Raw genomic sequence first — 15,059 nt, forward strand, 5'->3', positions numbered from 1 at the left:
TCTAGACATACAATATTTTTCAAACTGCCCACAAGTGTTAATAATGTTTGAAAAACAAAATGGAGGCTCCACGTGCTACGTATATTGAAATATTTACATCCTGTCCTCTCCCCTCCTCTGTGTTCACTTCCTGAAGTTCAGTCAAAGTTTCTCTGATTTGTTGTCACATGACTGTTGGTCTCAGATGAATCAATCATGACTTCATAGTTGCACTGAGGAGCTCACAATTTAATATTTTTTACATAATCTGGTTAAAGTAAACGGTATATTTTAGACAGGACATGAAGAACAGAATGTTTTTGATGAAATATCACATTTTGCTTCATATTGGTTGCTTTTTCTGACCGAAGCGTTTGTCGCCGTGATGTGTTCAAAGACTGCCGGAAAGATAAAAATCTTACGATAAAAGCGCTTTTTTACAGCTTTAGGCTGTGATAAACGTGACGTTTTTGCGATAAGAAAACACGCTTTTCAGAGGGTTAATCTGCCATTTACCTCCACAACTAATCATGCTGAGATTCTCATGTTATTCACATTAACAGCCTTCTATATGTCGACCTCAGTCACATCTCATGACCAGAATAAATAATCTGCATAACAAGCAAATAGACGAGAAATAATATCCACCATTCCTTACTCCCTGGCCCCAATACCAACACTCCTCAGGCCCCAGCAACTCATCAGAGCGTTAGGCTAAGCATAACCCCCAAGCCTCCTTTGGGGGCCCCCGTGGGGCTCAGGGGCCAGGAAGGACCAAGACAGGGTACGAGCTCACACTAACGACGGAGGAAACCGTGTCCAGTCGGCTGGAGCCTGAGACCCCGGCACCATTGTTCTGCCCGGCGCGCTGACAGACGGTGATTTAGGACCGGGGCTGCCCGGGAGCGTTAGGGGGGTCAGAGAGAGGCTCCACAGGCAAGCCTTCAACAATCCTACCCGAACCCCTCCATCCATGATGAGATGGCAGAATGAATCATGGCTGACCCAGCCGCCACAGCCTGGACCTGGCCCTCTCTCTCTCTGCCACCCCCTATCCCCCTCCATCGACCCCCTCCAATCCCTGGACAAACATGACAAATCTGGTGTTTATTTACTTAAAAAGACCTGGAGAGAGAGAGCAAAGGAGGGGGGCAGATAAAAACGGTGTAAAATCAATACAGTTAGTAGTTCCTGCCCTACTGCTGCTCTTTGCTGTCTGCGTGGCTGATGAAACCAAAGATCTGGTCTAATGAGGACTCCAGGTGGAAAAAAACGGACGCAGGTGGTTTCAGAAAGCATAACAAGAGACGAATGTTTAAAACAGAAACACCAGCGAGAGAGGAGCTGGAACAAAATGCACCGCAAATGTACTTTGCTACACATCTAATCATATGACGACCAAACAAGACGTATTCATTGACCGTCATCTCGGGACGCAACGTGTCCTCGTACGAAGTTACTCCTCATTTTAGTGCGTTTTCCTACGAAAGCCTGGAACACGTGTTACATGCCGACAGTCTTTTCAAAATAAACTTCCTTCTTCACAGGAAACTCAGTGAGGTTTAGGCAATAAAACTACTGAGTCAGGGTTAGAAAAGAGAACTGTTGAAATGCTGTTATTGAAGTACACAAGTTACGTGATAAACAAATCGACGTTGACTTCTTGTGTCACACGAGGAACGAACGGCGGTCTCTTGGATGAAAGATCGCTGGTTGTTGGACTCATCCACCTCATCTCCGTCCCACACTGTGCGTTTGGTCGTTATACTTCCTCATTTGGGATTTTGTGGATAACATTCTAAATCATTTTGTGGAATATCTACAAATTACGGCGCTTTTTTGCTACGAATGCTGGATGAGAGCAACCTGCCGGATGAACGACACATGTTGAACGTTGAATAGTGACGTAAACAACAAAGCGGTGGTGATGTATGTGCATAGTCGGAGACATGTGGGACATAATTGGTCTCCGAGTTAGAGTCCAGACAGCAGAGCATTGAATCCACAGAGCCTCTGCTCTCCCCACATGACAGGGAGAAAACAGATAAGGCTTGCTCTCTCGGGGGGGAGAGAGGGAGGCAGGGAGGCCCATCGAGCCAACCCCCTAAAAAGAAATAGCAGCAGCGAGCTGTCAAGGTTTCTGTCACATCCTACATCACGTCAGCCGCCCATTCCATCCCATCGCTGGCAAACCATGCGCGCTGTTGTGGCCAAGGATGAAAGTGCTGGAAAATGGGACTCATTGTAAACCATTTTCTGGTCCCGGAGCCCCCCCCCCCCCCCCCCCAACCCCTCTTCTACCCGACTCCTCTTGAAGACAAATGGGTCCGGGGCAATGACAGAGTGCCTGGTCCACAAATCACCAGCGGACGGCCATGCTCGTCCACAGCTTCCTCCTCCTCCTCCCCCCCGTTGCACCCACGACTTCGCCCCTCCCCCGTCCCTGGCCCCTCCATTAGTCATGTGCACGCGGGCAGCAGCCAGCAGCCGTAATTAGACAAGGACAAATCGCCCGGCCGCCGACACGGACGAGTCCGGCCGCTAAATAAGGTTCCGTTTCCATACCGACCAGTGGGCGGCAAGTAGGGCCGAGGAAAGGACCGGGAGAGACGAGGGGAGGGGTCGGTACTGTCCAACACAGCCTGCCATCCTCTGGGCCTGGCAACTCATTTATTATCCTACTCCACGGATACTTTAGTATCCATGGCTTGAACCACCCTCTCTGGGGACGCAACGGGTTCGGATCGGATCACGGATTGGATCAGCAAATATAACTTTTAGAGATCCCACGATCACATTTTGACTCATTTCAGATCGTTGATGATCTATAATGTCAGATACAGATGTTTTGTGTTGGTAGAGCTGCTGGTCTACCAGGCTGCAGACTATTTTCTGTCTGCCACCGGCCCAAAAATCATTCGTACGTATTTTTATTTATTTAAAAAAAATTGGCACTATTGGTTTTAATGATGGAGAATGAAAAGCATAAATGCCGAACTATCGTCCGATAATGGTCGCCGGTAAAACTTTATTTCACACTCTGATGGTTATCAATAATCTGAGGTTCAAATACTTGCCGAACCCCAAGGTGGGGATCCGCACGGGTCACAGATCAAAAAGGGTCCGCTATGCCACCAACACACCCCCAAACTAAACCCCTACTACTCCAACACCAATACACCCCCAAACTAGACCCCTACTACTCCAACACCAATACACCCCCAAACTAAACCCCGACTACTCCAACACCAATACACCCCCAAACTAAACCCCGACTACTCCAACACCAATACACCCCCAAACTAAACCCCTACTACTCCAACACCAATACACCCCCAAACTAGACCCCTACTACTCCAACACCAATACACCCCCAAACTAAACCCCTACTACTCCAACACCAATACACCCCCAAACTAAACCCCTACTACTCCAACACCAATACACCCCCAAACTAAACCCCGACTACTCCAACACCAATACACCCCCAAACTAAACCCCGACTACTCCAACACCAATACACCCCCAAACAAGACCCCTACTACTCCAACACCAATACACCCCCAAACTAGACCCCTACTACTCCAACACCAATACACCCCCAAACTAAACCCCTACTACTCCAACACCAATACACCCCCAAACAAGACCCCTACTACTCCAACACCAATACACCCCCAAACAAGACCCCTACTACTCCAACACCAATACACCCCCAAACTAGACCCCTACTACTCCAACACCAATACACCCCCAAACTAAACCCCTACTACTCCAACACCAATACACCCCCAAACTAAACCCCTACTACTCCAACACCAATACACCCCCAAACTAAACCCCTACTACTCCAACACCAATACACCCCCAAACTAAACCCCTACTACTCCAACACCAATACACCCCCAAACTAAACCCCTACTACTCAAACACCAATACACCCACAAACTAAACCCCTACTACTCCAACAACAATACACCTCCAAACTAAACCCCTACTACTCCAACACCAATACACCCCCAAACTAGACCCCTACTACTCCAACACCAATACACCCCCAAACTAAACCCCTACTACTCCAACACCAATACACCCCCAAACTAGACCCCTACTACTCAAACACCAATACACCCCCAAACTAAACCCCTACTACTCCAACACCAATCCCATCCCAGCAGGAACTGGCTTGAACTCATGTCCAGACCGGTCTTGGTTACTCTGCTTTCTCAAATGAGAAGGCCCGATGATACACAGTCCAGCCGAGATTGGAAAGATATCGTAAACATAGATATTAATTTCATGAACATCAAACTTTTTCTTTTTCAAAGTGCTGAAAGTGTAAAATTCAAGACATAGTTTTCAATACAGAAACCGAACCACGGCTATTCGTCTTTCAAGACAACCGAGACAGAGACAGAAACCGCACACAACCCTCCATCACGCTGCTGTCAACCCGGCACCGCTACGTCACTTGTTTTTGTGGCGGTCAAACCCGACGCTAAATAAATAAATGAAGTAAGCAAAGCAAAGCTGGAGCAATAAAGAGCGATAAAGAGGTTTCAGGGTACATTAGGTGTAACATTAGAAGATGGAATTAGCAAAGATGAGGAACCCGTCGAATCAGATTACACGCGGACGAAGAAACCGGCAGTCAACAAAATATAAATTACAGCCATGTGAGGGTTGAGCAGACTGAATCCACAGAGGAGTATCAGTAACAATTGCTTTGGCCGGGTCAGCGCTGCAACACACTCCCTCTGCAGAAGGGGGTCGACGAGAAAACTGACCGCCCCACACACACACACACACACACACACACACACACACACACACACACACACACACACTCAGCACGCTCCGCCAGAGCAAACCCTATTGATCTGCCTCCTAATTTCCTAATTAGTTTTTATTGGATTTCATAATCGTCATCACGACACATCAAAAGAAACTCAAAACCCCAGCAAGATTTTCTGCCCTCCTCAACATAATTTTTTCCTAAACTGTAAAAAAGGAAGCCATGTATTCAATTCCAAGTCCCCAGCTGTGAGAGCAACCCTTTTCATTTATTTTTATATTTTTAACAGAACCCCTTGGACAGCAAACACTGCACAAACACCCCATTTCTCCCATGTGCAGTAGCTGATGTTTAGCTTTGCACATTTTCTGCATGATCTGCTGCTATTTGTCACACTTCTGCTCTCCCCCACAGTCGCCTCTCACTTGTAGCGCTTGTTAAAACATGCTGCAGCGCGATGCGCAGCAAAAGAAAATGTGGAGATAAAATGAAAGAACACCGATTGTGGTCATTGGGCGTTTCAGTATTTCCACTGGCTTCTCCTCTGTAACCACCCTGGTCCTGGTCCTCTGCCATCCAGTGACACCGACTGTGAACTGCACAAGCCAGTTGGCTTTTATACTCAACACAGGAAACCTCCGAAGTCCTGTGAATACCGCCACTGCTCACACATCAACACGCTGACAGATTGAACGTCCAGCAGCGACCAGAAGTTTCCAAGAACTGAAGCAGCTGGCCAGTCCACATCTGAATGTTTTCGTATTGTTATGCATGTGATGTTGAGAGATATACCGAGTACAGAGAGCAGAATACGGTCTAGAGGGGGCTCAAAGACAAAGAACATCCGATGTCCTCACTCGCACTTGGGGGACCAGTTAGCCCGCTGACATCTGTTTGTGAAGAAGTAACACAACAACGAGGAGATTTTTCAAAATGACTGGCATGAACGTCCCTCTGGACCACAGGCCTCAACTTCTCCGTTAGCACCTCCGCTATGATTTCTGTTCCAGAGAAATCTTCTCGCACCATCTGGTGTGCAATAAACGAGGAGAAAACCGGGAGAGGAAAAAGAAAACTGGTCTGTGTAGAGATCTCCCGTCTATTTACACCGCCGCTCCAACGCTAAAACGCGAGTCAGCAGTCGGAATAATACTAAAACCCTCCGTTTCTATTCCTTGATGCACTCGTTAAATGCCGACTGCCAGATGTTAATCAGCCGCAACAACTGACTTCCCCATTTTTTTCTCTGTGTTATGGCCCATTCTGAGACAAAACCTCTGGCTTGATGACACCGACACAGCAGCTTTTAAATGAGGGCGGATGAAGATAAAGAGGCAAAGTGAGAGATGTCGCAGGATTCTTATTGTTATTGACAGAAGAGCGCCATTAACAGTTGATGAGGCAAACCTAAAAACTTCCAAAACTTCAGACTCCTTCACTTTTTCATTTATGTTCTTTCATATCTAATTAAAACATGTTGCTGTTAACACAATACTCCATTATGACAGGGTGAAAACATGTTTGTTAAAAACAATTTAGTATTTTCAACACATGTACTAAGACTTGTTACTTCCTACATGTACTCAAATGAAACAAAGACAAACAAAGAAACTATTGTGCAAATGAAGTCATACACTTGACACTGCTGACTGAGTTGAGTGGATTGGAGTACATCTGTGGCAAATAAACACATCTGGCTATATACATTTGCAGAGTTGAAGGTGCTTTATACAAGATTGGAAGCATTTCTATTGCATCCAACAGTGCTTGCAGCGCTAACAGCACTTGCAAGAGAGAAGTAGAGTCATTTTCTCATAGACTTCTATACAACCAGAGGAGTCGCCCCCTGGTGGACACCAGAGAGAATGCAGCTTTAACACACTTAAACAGGATGTTGCCGCCTGGTTGCGAGTAGTCTTGCATAGCCAGACCGATCAACACACTGAAGATGTTGCAAGTGACAACTGAGACGTATCTGTAGAACATTTCAAAACCATCTCTGGATGTGGTTTGGATTTCCAGAGTTACTGATAATTCTACAGAACAAATGGATGTGAACAAAGCCTCAATGAGTGTAAACCAGACATTTCGTCACTGTGGCAGAGAGATAAAAGTCACACTGTAGATTGGAAAAAAGGACTTACATTTTATATAAATGAAAGCATTTGGGAGATAAAGAGAAATCCCTCAACTTCTCTTACCAGAGTCATGCTTTAACCCCACTCTCTCTCTCTCTTTAAGGTACAGGTAAGTCCAGCCCGGGGGGGGGGGGGGGGGGGGGGGGGGCCTAAGTGACCCCACCACTTCCATCACATCAACCTTTGCTCACACTGAGGTGTGTAAGGGCGGCACGGGACAGAAGAAGGAGCTTAAATCCCAGTGAAGATGTTTTTGGCCTTGATCACCGTGCCCATCGATTGCTGGCTGATTCCCACTCAGATACGTCTTATTTTATTAGTGGCTTCGGCCTTCTGCCGCCCCATTCCCCTGTGATCAATACCAGCATGGGGAAGGCCCATATTTTTCTCACTTTTAGTGCCTTAACGCTGTTTAACCGTGTCACCTGATAAACGACAGGCCCTCCCCAAACACTGATTTCCTATTGATTTCTCCCTCATTCGGCCATCCCTCCCTTCGTCACTCTCCCATTGTTTTTATCTCCCGTTATCTCCCCTCTCCTCCCGCCACACCTTCAACCCCAACCAACTTAAGTAGAGGATGGACCTGCCAGCCACCTTTACACCATTTCAACCACAGACACCCATTCTGTTAAGAGTCAGCTCAGGTCAGAAGTGTAACGGATGGTCACGTTCAACCATCGTGAAATAAAGTTTTACTGACGATCGTTGTCGGCCGATATTCGGTTAAAATACGCAATCAGGACGTCAGCATTCATGCTTTTTATTCGCCGATCCCTGATAATGTTACACTGTGAACAACAAATCAGTTGAACTTGACAGGAGGAGAGCTAGTTAGCCGTTAGCAGCACTGCTAACGGCTAACGCACGTAGGTTCACTTCAGTTACGTTATGATGCGTTCAGGCTCCGTTCCGTGAAAATGAGTATTCGGAGAATATAAACGTTATCATGAGGTGTTCAAATGCAATCTTGTAAAATGTAGTTTTGGTGATAGACGTGAATAAATCCAGTAGTTTGAAGGAGAAGTTTTCACAGTGATGTAAAATAGATATTAGAGATGAATTATGAGCTGTTTACCTTCCTAACACGAGCTCAAAGCACATTATTATACATCATTAAAACGACTTACAAAAAACACTTTGAATTACAATAACAAAGTAAAAGTATAATAATCAGAATCCTTGATGTTTACAGACTTCAGAGCCTGTGGCAGAAAACCAGCTACTATAACAAAGCAAGCTGTATCTGCTGATATGGATCGGCAATGATCGACAATTGGTATCGGGGGCAATAAAAGCGTTATCGGGGATCTCTAAAGGTTACATTTGCGCCCTTTTTTATTTTGTGCTGATCCAATCTGTGACTCTGATCCACAATATGATCCAAACCGTGAGTCCTGCGATCCGTTGCACCGCTCGTCTGAAGAGAGGAGGCCTGGATCGCCGCTCTTAATGAGATCGACATCAACTCAAATGTCGGTTTGTGTTTCTTATTTTCCGTCATTAGCCACCAAACGGCCCGCGCACAAAGGACGGAGACCTATCTGTGCGCGCGCGAGCGTCGGCAGAGCAGGATACAGCGAGCACCGTGCAACAGATGCTACGACAACCTGGAGACAGACGGCTCCATCCATCATCCGCTGAAGTCCCGATGATCAAAGCCAGGTTTGGACTACGGAGGAGGACGACGACGGCCCGGGAGCTGCGGCAGGGCAACGTACAATCCAGTTAAAAGGGGCTTCTATTGGGCTGCAACTGCATGAGCACATTCGATGTGTGTCGAAGATGGCAACAAAACAAAAAAGAGATAAACAGCAGTGATGAAGAAAACACGATTCGGACTGAAACGCAAAATGGGGAAAAAAATACGTTGTTGATTTGAGATGTTGGAGAAAACAAATTGCAAAAAAGAAAAAGAATGGAACTGGTATCTGGCTGCAGTATACTCTATCACTCTGTACATTATTTATGCAAAATGAAACCTGCTCCTATTCCTGCTTAGTCTGGCTCATCCACTTAGTTACCTCTGAATTGATCGCTCATCTAAGGCACGTCAGTAAATCCAGTCTGTTCCTCTCAGCCTCACCGCCATTAAACGTGGCTCCCTTATCACCAGATACTCTCAAGGATGTCTGCTCGGGTTCAGGTCAACATCAGTGATAATACAATCATCTTATCGCTGTAAAACTCCTGTGTTTATGTCTCATTGTAAATCCGTGTTGTCTCGCACTTGAACATCTTTTTAACCTCCCATAAGAGCTCAAACTATCTTCAGAAGACAAACGGTCCACGCGTGAAGTCTGAATAAGTAAACTGACATCGTAACAGCATCAGTTAAGGAATCCGATAACGTGACCCGGCATCCTTCTCACCCGGCCTCTCGCCCTTTAACAACGGGTTAAGTGATGAATTGACATTTACAGCACAGCCTGCCAAGCAACACCGGGCACAGAGCACACGGAGAAACCGAGCGTGAAGTAATAACGAGCGAGTGGGCAAGAGCAGAGCTTTGCTATTAACGCAGAGGGGGTTTGTGGGCTTTTTTCTTGAAGAACCCCCCCCCACCCTTCCTCTGCAGCGTTATCAGAAGCTCCAGCACCAGCTAGTGGCGCTGGAGCTCCACTGCGGAGACGCCCCGCACCACCAAACACATTAATCATGACCAGGGGAGTGTAAAATTCAATCGGCTCCTTCCATCCATTTCACGTGAAGCAGACTGAAGGCCGGCCTTGTAGTGCCTGAGAAAAGGAAGGGGAAAGGGTGGGGGGGGTTTGAAAAAGAAAGAGGAGCTCCCTACACTTCATCAGAACCCCTACTTCATAACAAATGGAGTGTCTCTCTGGCGGAGGAGTGCCATCAGAAAGGCGCGCTCTCTCTATCCATTTAATCCCGGGCGGTGGAGGAAGGGTCAGGGTGCGTGCTCGGCTCTCCGCTCGCCGCTTCTCCAGTCACACAGTAAACTACCTTTTAGGAATTGTTTCTCAATAAGAAATGATCAGTCCATTTATCTGCACCAGGCGGGCCTGTCTCCTCACCCAGACCTCCAATATTTTTCGTTTGACCCGATCAGGGCAATAAACTAGACCGAGACACTTTCAATTTGTCACCCGAAGGAGGGCCTTCCGCGAGTCCCGTGCTGCTGATTGCATCCTCCCTCCCTTCAAATGTAAAATTCCTCCCATGCTTGAAAGCCTCTTCTCTCTTTCTTTTCATGCATACATCGAGAAAAAGAGCCTCTTCGTTCTTGCCGTGAAAGAAACGGTTCTGAGATAATCACATTCCACACAACGTGTGCGGCACATGACGTTATTTTATGTTGATTCATAAAGTCGGGCAAAATAAAGACAATATGTTAAATGAGGTTAAATTATTAATTACTCATGATTTTGAATGCAAACGTGTTTTCTTTCTTCCTCCTGCTGAAGCAACACACAGAGGAAAGGACACTGAGTAACTACAAATAGTTTTCAGTTATTAATAAAGCATTCTATCTAGTTTAAATATTATTAAATACAACAGCGTCTCTGCACGTGAATTTAAAACAAATATATGGCAATCACAACCATTTAGCCAGGAAAGATATGCTTAAAAGTCATTAAGTCTGAGCAATGGCTCCCAATGATATTAGAGCGATTTGTACCCAGCATGCCGTTCTGCGGTGTAACAGTTGATATTGTAACAACAGAGAGCGAGTTGTACCCAGCATGCCGTTCTGCGGTGTAACAGTTGATATTGTAACAACGGAGAGCGATTTGTACCCAGCATGCCGTTCTGCGGTGTAACAGTTGATATTGTAACAACAGAGAGCGAGTTGTACCCAGCATGCCGTTCTGCGGTGTAACAGTTGATATTGTAACAACAGAGAGCGAGTTGTACCCAGCATGCCGTTCTGCGGTGTAACAGTTGATATTGTAACAACAGAGAGCGAGTTGTACCCAGCATGCCGTTCTGCGGTGTAACAGTTGATATTGTAACAACAGAGAGCGAGTTGTACCCAGCATGCCGTTCTGCGGTGTAACAGCTAGTAGCGCTCCCATCTCAATACACACACTACACGGTGTGTACATCACACGACTAATAGACACTTCCTGAGGTCCTCAGCATCACGCCTATAGTATGAAGTAGATCAGAGGAACGCTTGTCGAGGACATCAAAGGACGGACATGTAGACAGACGCTTCCTCATATCAGTCCTGAGCATTAACCTCAGGTCTCATGTACATAATCATATCAGCATGACACTAACATCCAACTGGGTGATACGGATAAAACAGTTCATCATGGTGTCATATCTTCAAGAAAATTAAATGAGGAACAGTTCATGTATGAAATAGCAAGACTGGACCGTCTGTTATTGGCTAATCCAGTTAATTAAATAACACAAACACACACTTCATCACATGGAGGCAAAAATCATGTAAAAATCCTATATGGCCATAAAGTGTTCGTTTGCTAACAGCCACAGATGCAAACGGATAGCAAAAATATATATATATATATATATATATATATATATATATATATATATATATAACATTATGTGGGATAAAGGAAATATAAGTGTAAGATACACTGTGAACCCCACAACAAACGGACCATCAAAGAAGTGAGGGGAAAGAACATCACTTGTCACTGGTTGTTCATTGAGGGGAGGAATATTAACCGCACTGTTTTCTGTCAAAACAGGCACAAACTTTGAACAGGGAGTAATTACAAGTCACACATGACTCACTTTTCCCATCAAACCCTTGAAAACAGTTAAACATTCTATGAATTGGATGGAACATGTCAATGATTTTTTGACAGCACTGAAAGATGGCGAGGAACACTCAACCACATACGTGCAACCTGTTCCAACGGCTGCCACGCCAGAGTCACATGCACGCGATTAATCACTGATACCTCCGGCTGTCAGCGCGCATCTACGCGGTTACACAACACTAATGGGCAACAGAGTGGAACTGGAGAACAACACATGGGGACAATTTGCCTCTCTTACTTGTTTCCGTCCTCCGGAGAAGACGGCAGGTGGGGAGAAGCCTCCTTCCCGTCAGGCGACACGGAGAGAGATGAACGTGGTTTCATTCACTGCATTCCAGAGGAAACCTAAAGATACAGGACATAGAACACGTGAGACACAAGGCAAATCCCATATTGAGACAGTTATGGGACAGATTCCACACTTTGTTTAATAAAAAGATTAAAATCGTTCTTGTAACTCAGTTTGGATTAATTGCGTCACTGAATACCATGTTTGGTTGCTTTGTGGTCAATTGTTTGTATTAAATGTTCATATTTGTCAACGATGCTGTGAAATTGCTCTCCACATCTCAATGATGAAAAAGGTGATATCAAGAATGATTCATCATATTTCTTAAAGCACAAATGTCTCTCCGCACATGTCACAGAGAAACGAGGCTCTGCCTCACAAATAATGCAAAACACGATCAATTCAAAGAGTAAATCTTTGTAAGAAGGAACGTTCAGATATTTCTTCGCCGTCCTCTCCTGTTTATTCAGTGGTGTGGCTCGACACGATGCTTCTCTGAACCAGAACATGTGTTCAGCAGCCAGATTCTGGCTCTCAGCTTTACTTTCTTATTTTTTTTAAGCCGACACACACGCAAACAATTATACTCGTCGGTTCCGGCAGAATAAAATCGATGAGACACAACTCTTGTTGACCTGGGCAACGGATCACCAACAACAATGTCTGCCATTTAAAAATAAGGAAACAAAAAACAGAGGAGAAGTGGGGCAACATCCCCCGACAACAACCCAAATGTGAGGCAACTGTGAAGTCCTGGGACAAAAGATTTCTGTTGAAAAATCCATATTCCCCACATAAAATGTAGGTAAGTGGGATATTCAGTCATGATTTTGCATTGTTTTTAATTGACACAGCTCATGTCTGGAGATGACACATCTCCAGACATGCACACTTATCTCAGATGCTAGATGGCTGCATTTATACAGAAGTGGTTTATAGTCTGCCTGATAAAATACAGCGTTTCAATAAACGTGGTTGACGAAGTGGAATCAAAGTGCACAGGTGAGTCGAGAGAGCAAACCTCCATGATGGTGGTTGTGAGGAGAATCAAGCTCTTCACTCATTACACCGTCAACTCGAGGCATCTTTACAAGCTGGATATTTGTATGTCTGCACAGCTTTTCTTATTGTTTTAAGCCATAAATCAAATGAAGCCAGCACTCTGTATTCACCATTAAAGCTGACCCAGGACGACAGACCACGTGATAAGACCGGTACAAGCTCGTCAAAGCTGCAGAAACATGACTTCATATTTGAGTTTGTTCTGGAGAGTTAATAGTTTTCTCTCATATCTAATACAATACTGGGCAGCAGGTATCATTCTCACATAAAACACAAATACTGTCAATGGTTGTCGTTTGTCTCATTAAACATTAACTCAACATGAACTCGGTAAACAGCAGCAGCTGAGGAAACAAACCTTTAAGACTTCCCGTTCCACGACTCATTTTGGGGAAACACACGCTTCACACGTCCGGTAGCACTTAGTCGCTACAGTCACGCAACGTCACGACACCTTCGCGTGTTTTCTTCTTCTTCTTCTTCTTTTTACGTCGCACGTGTGTCGCTTGGTGTTGCGCACGTGCTGGTTTGTTCCTTGCTGCTGCTCTGTGGCTTCAGCAGCAGCAGCTGGTGGTCTGTGGACTCCTGGAACAGAACACAAGCATCACGTCATTTAAAATGTTACAGGTGTTAAAAGATGAAGGGCCCCTCTTCAACACTTTAAGATCAGGCGCGAATAAAATGCGTTTTTAATTGTGCTTTAGTGGTGCGAATGTTCTCAGAATTCTTTGTTGGAATACTACCTGGTCCCTGGTGTTTGTATTGTGTGGTCATTTGATTGAGCACATAAGTGACATAACTGGAGTCTTAACTCTGTGTTCTGACCTCAACACTCGGCCTAAGATCAGTAAATAAAGCAGATCATAAATCATGTTTGTGTGATTGCCGACACATTTGTTTTGGGATTTGGTTCATTGTGTAAAAACTCGACACACGAGTCAAAGAAGACACAATCTTCTATTTCAACATGAAACTCTGCCATCAAAAGCAAAACAATCCTTTCTCAAAATGGCCTTTTTAGCAACAAGAGTATGCACACAGAGCAGCAGCAACACACTGACGTACTTCATACCAAACACTGCTGGCATAGTACTTTCTATGACTTCATTATTTTTATCCTACAGCCTTTGAAAGATCTGCTCACATTCTAATCTCACTAAAAATAATAGAAACGCTTCTGAAAATAATATATTTACAGCAGATCTTTTTTCAAAAACACAAAGTACAGTCGATGTACAGAACAGTGATCAATACAATGTGTGACCGTAAACTCAGTGACGTAAACATAATGAAAGTAAAGTGATGGGAAACATGAAAGAATAGTATTATGAGGGATCCATCTGTTAGGGTCTGACCACATCATCCACATCACAAACAACGGCCTCCCTGCTCCCCTTCTCTGTTCTTCTCTTGCTCCTCTTCCTCCTCTTCCTCTCACTGCCGTCACCTTCTTTAAAAACAGGTGAGCTTACCTGAGGTCTATTCCTGGTCGTCAGTCCGTGTTTTCATGTGCACGTTGCCGTATTGTTCTGATCCCTGCATGAGATTTCAACGTGTGTTGAAACAATCCTTAGAAATGGTGTTTTGTTGCAAGTGTGTTGCAGAATTTCAAACAGTGCAACAGTTTCCTTTGTTGAAGGCATGGCATACAAAGAGTTAAGGCTTTGATGCTTTTGTCAATGCAATCTAAAGAAAAGGTGATTTTACTTTAGTGTTGCATATTCCATAAATACAATAAGTCACACAGCATATCCAGAGCAAACATCACGAATAAGACATAAAGGTGTCTCTTCTCTCACTTTTGGTGGCTCACCTTCTGGTGGACATATTGTCACATACATGCAAACAATATTCTCAAATACTTGCTGTGCCACAGATCACGCTCGTTTCCCCACACTGCATCTCTAAATGGATGAAAGGCCCATGAAAGAGAAGTCAACGCGACCATCGTGAGGTTACACACTCATCACAAGGGGAACTGAAACATACAGACACACTCTCGCGCTCTGGTGATCTTCAGTTTGTGGTACAACAGT

The sequence above is a fragment of the Melanostigma gelatinosum genome (assembly GCF_949748355.1).
Source record: "Melanostigma gelatinosum genome assembly, chromosome: 8".
NCBI lineage: Eukaryota > Metazoa > Chordata > Actinopteri > Perciformes > Zoarcidae > Melanostigma > Melanostigma gelatinosum.